The sequence below is a fragment of the Lytechinus variegatus genome, chromosome 4 (assembly GCF_018143015.1).
Source record: "Lytechinus variegatus isolate NC3 chromosome 4, Lvar_3.0, whole genome shotgun sequence".
NCBI classification, from domain to species: domain Eukaryota; kingdom Metazoa; phylum Echinodermata; class Echinoidea; order Temnopleuroida; family Toxopneustidae; genus Lytechinus; species Lytechinus variegatus.
This window is the reverse complement of record NC_054743.1, coordinates 768,961-777,425: the sequence shown is the minus strand read 5'-3', so window position 1 is coordinate 777,425 and position 8,465 is coordinate 768,961. Positions and strand designations below refer to the sequence as shown.

The following is an 8,465-nucleotide window of genomic DNA, read 5'->3' as shown; positions in this document are numbered from 1 at the left end:
GGGTGCTGAAGCACCCCTAGAAATTTTTCTGGGGGTGCTGCGTGTATTATTTTCCATAGGCAGCACCCCCACGAAATCAGGTTCCCTTTGTGTTTTTTTTTTATATATCATATGTTATGATGTACATAATTATCACATCCGACAATCGCAAATCATTTAGATAGTCTTTCACATATTCCAATAACATCCCTCCTATATCGCGACTCAAGCTCGGCACTCCGATACAGACGTGGTCGCGCGCGATACGTGATAACCATAGTTTACGCACTACTCGATAGCAGGGAGGGACATAGGTGTGACTGGACTTGAAACTTCTAGGTTTTATGTCGAATCAAGTGTGTGCGCACCCGACCGCCCTTTTTTTTAATAAGCAATTACAAGTCAGACATTAGAAATCAAATTTCAGTCTTTTTCACCCTGCCCCATGGCCCTGGGAAGCGGGGGTGCTGGGGGTGAAAATCTAGTGGTATAACTTTACAAAGGACAGAAATGTAATGAAAATGAACGACGTTTTGTAGATTCCCCCCCCCCCCCACATGAGAATTATCCGATACAAAACTTAAATAGTGTTTAAATTCACCCTTTTTCAGATCGGAATTAAAAAAATATATTTTCTGCTCGTGCTTCGCACTCGCATTATTGATTTTTATAATAAAAAATGTATTTACAATGCCCAGATACTAGGTCTAACTCTAAACACGCATGTTTATTCAGATTCGCAGCTTGTTTTGGGGCTACTATGGGCTGAAAATATTTATATCATATAAAATTTTATGAAAATCTGATATCTGTTATCTAATTCTAAAAGTTTAGCAATATTTTATGAAAATGGTGATATGCATGTCGTCATGAATATTTAATAGGTGGGTTGACATGGGAAGAAATCTGTCCCCAAAAGTAGGGGGACCAGGGCCTGGAAAATATGACAAGCAAAAAAAAAAAAAAGTTTTTCACCCAAAATGTAAGATCATTTAGTCCAAAAGGTATTATTTCGATTGTGAAGTGATGTATTTTTCTCCATGAAAGACTAAAAATAGTAATTGTGTCCCCTACTATTTTTGGTAGGGGGACAGGCCCCCTGTCCCCTCTGGGATTTCTGCCTATGTGGGTTGAAGATGTCACATCCCCACTATCATGTTTCTTGTGTTATTACATTGAATAAAAATCGTTTCATTTTTTTCATACCAGTGTGAATGATATCTCTCCCGTTTAATGAAATGAGTTGCAGCAAAGAATATCTAATATACTAAATCAGTTGTCAACTGTTTTGGGTTCTTGAAGGGAAAATATTAAATAAACCTAATTTTATATAATATAATACAAAAGAACAAGTGGGGATATGACATCATCAGTTTGCTCATTGAATATTAAAGAAGACATGCTTAAAACTGTTTCCACGGAGTAATGCTAATATTTAAAATGCAACAACTTTGATATTCTTTGTCGGATTTTGATCTTTATCTTTATTCTTATGTTCGTCTGATTTTCTTTATCTGTTCAAACCATATTACATTCAGTGTGGAGCTATAGATCAGAATATCAAACATTTTCTGCTCGCGCTTCGCGCTCACAATATTAATGTAAGAATATATCAAAGTACCCATGATTTTCTTGATTTACAAAACATGAATAGAATGTCCCAATTATAGGTCTGAAATCTCAATTTCGTTTCCGCTTCGCGCTAGCATCAATTGTATAGTAATATGCATATCCTGTTCATGATTAGAAAAGTGCTTAAGATGTCCTATTTTTAGGTCGAAAATCTCGTTTTTATTTCCGCTCGCGCTTCGCGCTCGCATCAATTGTATAGTTAAATACCTATACTGTTCATAATTAGAAAAGTGCTTAGGATGTCCAGCATTTAGGTCGGAATGTCAAAATATTCAGCTCGCGCTTCGCGCTCGCATTATTTGGTTATTGATATGTATCGTCTTAATGGGTATCTGCAAATAGTCCTTCCCTTTCGATCAGACCAGAGCATATATAAAATATATCTGCTCGCATTGATCACTTTCGCGGTTATTATTTCTTACATATATGCATCTTGTTCAGTACCACAAACATTGCTCAAAATATTCAATTTTTTCAGGACCAAATACATGAAACCCCCCCCCAAAAAAATATCTTGCGCTTTGAATTATATATCTATGTTCTTTTATAAAAAGAAAGCTAAGAAGTGACTGTCATATATGATATATATATATATATATATGTGTGTGTGGGGGGGGGTGTGATGTCCTTAGACGTGTGTGTGTGTAATTATGGAAAACTCAATTGTGTCCCCTCCACCTTTGAGGAGAGATTTCAGCACCCCCACTGAAAAAATCGTTCCCAGGTCCCTGGCTCATTATACTCTCTCCCGAAAAATAAAGCCTAAATACATTTTGCCTTAATAAGAAGTCACTTCAAAAACGTTATTCTCTACTTAATCACTATCAAACAGACAATGACTTCAGGCAGATGACAATCTTAAGGTGAAAATATCACCACAGTCCCAATTTTGACGTATGAGTTTCATTTTTTGGCTTTACCCCCAACGAAAATTCGTTCGGCCGCCCTTGCCTTCCCATCCTCATATGATAATTGAACGGCAACAGTGTCCCCCGCCCCCCTCCCCTTGCCTCTGCTTTCCCGGTTTTCATTTTCGGATTAACGAACCTTATTTTGTTTTCGGATTAACGAACCTTATTTTGTTTTCGGATTAACGAACCTTATTTCGTTTTCGGATTAACGAACCTTCGGAAAAACGAACCTTATTTTGTTTTCGGATTAACGAACCTTATTTAGTTTTCGGATTAACGAACCTTCGGAAAAACGAACCTTATTTCGTTTTCGGATCAACGAACCTTATTTCGTTTTCGGATTAACGAACCTTCGGAAAAACGAACCTTATTTCGTTTTCGGATCAACGAACCTTCGGAATAACGAACCTTTTTTTCGTTTTCGGATTAACGAACCTTCGGAACAACGAACCTTATTTCGTTTTCGGATTAACGAACCTTCGGAACAACGAACCTTATTTCGTTTTCGGATTATCGAACCTTCGGAATAACGAATCGTCGGAATTACGCCACAAATGTTCGGATTAACGAACCCTTTTTCGTTTTCGGATTAACGAACATCGAGGTATAGGCAATTTACGTGTTTCGGAATTACGAACCTTCGGAATTACGAAGTGTAACCAGTGTCGACAACGCCCCCAAATGGCACAACCGGGGGGGGGGGCTTTTCCCGAACCTTCGCGTTCAGTACACTCAGCGGCTAATTGTGAAGGCGTACGGCCTAGTACAATACGGCAGGGCGATGTCACGATCCGCTCATCATCAAAAATTGCATTTCACGAAACTCACGGAGCTCCTCTGACTATTGTCAGAGGATTTTTATTTTACAAATCGTCTTGAACGAGGTTCGCTGACTAATTAGGCCACGCCCACTCCCAAAGTCATGATAAAAATGAAAAGTTTGTTTGATGTTTTCGCCGCGACGATTCGAAATGAAACGAAGAAATTAGCAGAAGTGAAGGTCACCGGAGAAGTGAGTGAGGATTTTACCGTTTCAAAATGTCGTTCATATTATATGTAAGGTGATGAATTATTTGTGGTGCGTAATTATCAATTGAATTACAAGAAAAGAGAATCTTCTGGCAGGACCCCTGTCGATACGATCGACAAACTTGACAGTACATAATCCAGTCTAGTCCCATACCCGTGTTTCTGTGTCTGCAGAACTAAGTATCTGACTGAGGTCCAGACAACGACCCATCGCGATCGCGACCCTGTCCATACACGTTTTTATGATCCACAGACCACACAGGGCTGTAATTTTGCTAAGAGAATTCTTTATATTGTTTTACCTTTATGACATTCTATATTAAAAATCATAATTTTTCTTTTTCTTTGGTTTTGTATTAATTTTGTTGCTCGGTGTGGTCGGGGATATCCTCGATTACCAGCGTGTGCAATTAATGTACACAAATCCAATGTGGCCATCCCAATTCTGTGTTACAGTCATTGGAATTGGACAGGAGCTAAATCACATATTAATAGTGTGAGTGATAAATTGGATATTCTCAACTTATTTAGCATATAGGCTTAGCGAACACAAGTCAAATGAAGTGGAGGCACTCGACAGCAGGCGAGGATTCAGGGGGGAGTTATGTGGCAGAGGTGCGTTCACACCCAATCAAAATCTAGATATAATAAGTTTTAAATGGTGCACCCGTGGCAGTAGACCAAAAGCTTCGGTCTCTGTTTTGCTGGTTGTTCAGCTGAACTCCGTTGGCTTCACTCACCAAATACAGAGACCGAAGTTCTAGCGCGATCTGTACAGGGGACTCAATGGCCATATGTTTACGTACTTAAGATCGGATAAAAAGGGGAAGTGAATTTGCGCGACAGCCGAGGTAAGTCACTGTTTTTGTTCCTTTTAACTTCAATTTTCTCCGTTTTGGGGCAATTATTGCCAAGAGGGAATATAAATTTGCATTTTGGTCGCGTTAATTTTCAAAATTGTTATTCATTAAAGACAAAATTGAAGAGCCCCGACGGGGGAATTTGCATTGTAAGTCCCCTAATGGTGGCTGCACAATAGCGAGCCGTCTGTGTACGAGGAGAAATTTACAAAAAATGTTTAAAAACTCCTCGAAACAGACAGCTGCCAGCTGTCTAGCTATCGTGCAGCCACATTTATGGGACTTACAATGAGAAATCCCCCAGTCGGGGCTCTTCAATTTTATTTTTCATTTTTATCGTACCACATAAAGTTAGAGTCTAGATCTAGTCAAACCTAACCTTAAATAGCACGTAAAGGTACTTAAAGGTCCATTCATTAGAACAAAAATAAAGGGGAATATGCAATGGATCTCATCAAGCCCAAGTATTTTTTTGCCTTTGAATCTCATAATAAAGTACTATTGAACAAAGTCCAGTAAATTAAACCAGCAAGGTATCCATGTGCTATTGGGTTAGAAAAAACTTTTATTTTAATTCAAAAAAATATTAATGACAAAAATGTTTTATTATTTGTATGATTAATATGTTAATGACTGTCTTGCTTATAATCAAGTGGAAATTATATGAATTAACAAGAATTAATTGTTGACCGATTGTTGGTCGATTCTAGAAATTTCAGGATTATAAAAAAAGAAAGAAAAATGATTGGTATATTTGAATCATTCCCCTTTATAAAATGTCAACAATATTCATTGAAAGTGCAATATTTTTCAATGATCACTGTGTCAATCTCCATATTTCTTTGTTATATCAATGTAACATTAATGTTCTAATTTCAGACTGGAACTAGAGAGCTAGGCTCTGACTGGTCTACTACAGCAAGGAATGTGCCAGGGGCCAATCTGATGAACATGTGGCAGAAGATTTGGCAATGGTGAAGAAACACTTGAGATTGAAATGCAACCACAGGTAACATGTAGACTAGTAAAATGCTATAATGATGACAAAAAAATGAAGGATATTGTTTAGGTTGCAGAATGTTAAATCATTAAAACCCACATCAATGATAATCAAATCGCACTGTACCAGATTTTAAAGTCAGTTTGTAATGTAGACATTCCATAGACATGAAAGACCATGACCATGCAAAAATTCATCGAAATGGTCATTTTTGTACATGGTTTTGGAAAACAGTGCGGGAGCTGAAAAACATAAAAATTACCATTTGGTCATGATTTTTTGCATGGTCAGCTCGCTCACTTTAAAAACTACAGTTAACATGCGACCCCAGCCCCCCCCCCCCTTCCGTTTGCGTAGCCCCTACTCACACCCCTCAATCCATTTTTCACTACTTGCTCATGTGTATGTACATACAAGCTACATTACGAGGAATAATTTCTCTAAGTTTCTCAGCCAGAGCATATGTCATTTACTATTTTTATTTTTGATTAACATAATAAAAGCTTGAACCCTTTATTTACCCCCTTCTATATGAATTCTGGTAATCAAAAGATGTTTTATTTCCTGTTTTTAGACATGTACATATACATGTGAGAAGAAATACAAGATTGTGGCAAATATTTTAATTAGTTCAATACTCTTTTTCCTTCAGGTGGAGGCTTCACCCAAACTTTTCAGACGGATGCGAGATACAAAGTTACCCAAGTATAAATGGTTGAAGGTTTTGGAGAGCCAGACAAGAAGGCAGGAAATGTGATGTCACTTGTAAGTTAAAACATTCTTAATTACGACTGCCTCACTTTGGCGAAGAAAGTAGTCACATTAAAAAAAAATTAAATTACCAGTACTGTTCTCTTCTTTATTTGGTCTTCTACCAGTCAATATTTGAAAACAGTGACATCTATAAGTCTATAAGTGCTTAGATGCTTAAATGATTAATGGTGATATTTCTTGGACAGTTGTAAAACAGCCAATATCAATCAATGCTAGATGCTGTGACTTGCTTTCTATTGCCAAAGTAGTAAATGAAAGTTCCATTGTTCTGCATTCCTATTAGACCCCCCACACACCATCACCCTCTGCTTTGTCAGCTAGGAACACTGGAAAATTACCCCAAAAAGAACAATTTTTTTTATATCTTTTGCAGGCCTGTATAAATCAGATAAATTTAATGACTACAAAAGCAGTCATTAAACCTCACTTATTCAAATGATCTTGGTAGGGGGGGGGGGGGCTCAGGATCTTGCCTGTTGATTGTGCACTCACTTCAGAAATCAGCAGGTTGGCTCTAAATCAAGAAATAAAAAACAAATGTGATAATTTTGGATTTTGACTCCCTTTATTTGGTAAACCAATGAGAAAAACTCAAGTCATTAAAATCAATTGTGTATACATGTACATTTTAATTTTTTTCTTATGCATTTTTTGTTTTCGTTGTTTAACCCTAAGAAGACGGGGGGGGGGGGGCTCGACATTTTTCGCGATAAATCCGTTGCTCAAAGTTTTTTTAATGTGTCGCTTGCTGACTTTTTACTTTCAAGTCTCTCGCGCAACTTTTGAGACCAAAATTGTGACCCCGAGGTACGCGGTTCCGAAATTACGCAACATTTCGTAAGTGCATGCAAACCCAAAATTGCTCAAAAACATGAATTTGTGTACAAATCCAATGCAAATAGTGTTTTTAGCCAAAATTCATAAAATGTATCATTATTTTTCCTTTTACTGCTTAAAATCATTTAATTTTATCTTGTCTATGGTAAAAATAAAGTCCCCGAAAATTTCCATTGAAAACACAATGAAAAGCAAAAAGTCATAAAACAAAGAAATACATAAGAAATTTAGAAAACAATAGAATACATAAGAAAATAAATGTGATGTGTACATTTTTGAAAAATAAATTTGATCAGATGCCTGTCTAGAGTATGTGAAACAAAAACGAGCATTTTAGGGGCTTTATTTTATTAATTAGAGCAAACTTATGATTTTACGCATAAATTTTCATAATTAATGAGCAGTGAGATTTTTCGCAGAATTTGATATAGTTTTGTAAATTATGCCATGGGTAAGGCGCGTGCCAATTTCATTGAAATTGCACGATCGATGGCCGAGATCATAGGGGGGGGGGGGTTGAATCAGCCCCCCCCCCCCCCTTTCCCAGTCTTCTTAGGCTTCTAAATATTTAGGGTTAATAAGGCTTTGGTGACAATATTTTAACCATTTAGAACTTGAAGTTACTATTTCAGACATAAAAATTATTTTTAAAAAAGTTTTAAAAAATGTAAGTTTTAACAACGATAATTAAATTAGGAATAAATGACTTTGGTATCAATAATAATGGAAAGTAATATCTTTATTAATAAAATATCACATGCTCTATAAATTAATTCCATTTCAGTTACTTCAATAAACATGAACAGCAGCAGGAGCAACAACAGCATCAGCAGCCGAAACCTCAACTGCAATAAGAGATGCAGCAACCGCACCGACAACATCAAGAGCAACAGCAAAAATACCTACATGTATTGCAGCAGAAATGCAACAATCACATTGGCAACATCAACAGCAGCAGGAGCTCCAACAACCATGCAGGGAACATCGGGCGCAACATAAATATCTTCATCAAGAGATGCAACAACCACAGTGATAAACATCAACAGCAGTAGCGACAACGACAGTAGAAACAAAGCCAATGTCAAGGATTAAGCAATCATACAGGAAACAACACAAGCGGCAACATCAATGCATCAGGGAATGCAACAGCCACACTTGTAAACAGCAGCAGTAGCAGCGATGACAAGAGCAACCACACAGGCAACATCTTGAGCAACATCAGTAGCAATGCACCAGCAATGAAACAATCACACCCACAACACCAAGAGCAGCAGCAAAAAGAACATAAATTCCAGCAACCATGATGACAACAGCAACACCAACACCAACAAGACTAATGAATGTTGAAAAACTTGTACAAAAGTCAATGACACCACAGTTTTTTTTTTAATTTATTGGACATTATTGATTAAAAAATGCACAATGATTTATTCAGGTTGAAGA

The 8,465-nt window shown here is 37.2% G+C and overlaps 1 long non-coding RNA gene across 2 annotated transcripts; it reads left to right on the top strand.

Moving 5' to 3' along the window:
• Window positions 1-3,471: 3,471 nt before the first annotated feature.
• On the top strand, window positions 3,472-8,147 carry LOC121413186. Of its 2 annotated transcripts, none has more exons than XR_005969685.1 (4): window positions 3,472-3,552; window positions 5,291-5,420; window positions 6,064-6,176; window positions 7,807-8,147. It is a non-coding gene; the product is annotated as an uncharacterized LOC121413186 (long non-coding RNA). The 2 variants fall into 2 exon arrangements; XR_005969686.1 differs by lacking the exon at window positions 3,472-3,552 and adding an exon at window positions 4,152-4,166.
• The last annotated feature ends 318 nt before the right edge of the window (window positions 8,148-8,465 follow it).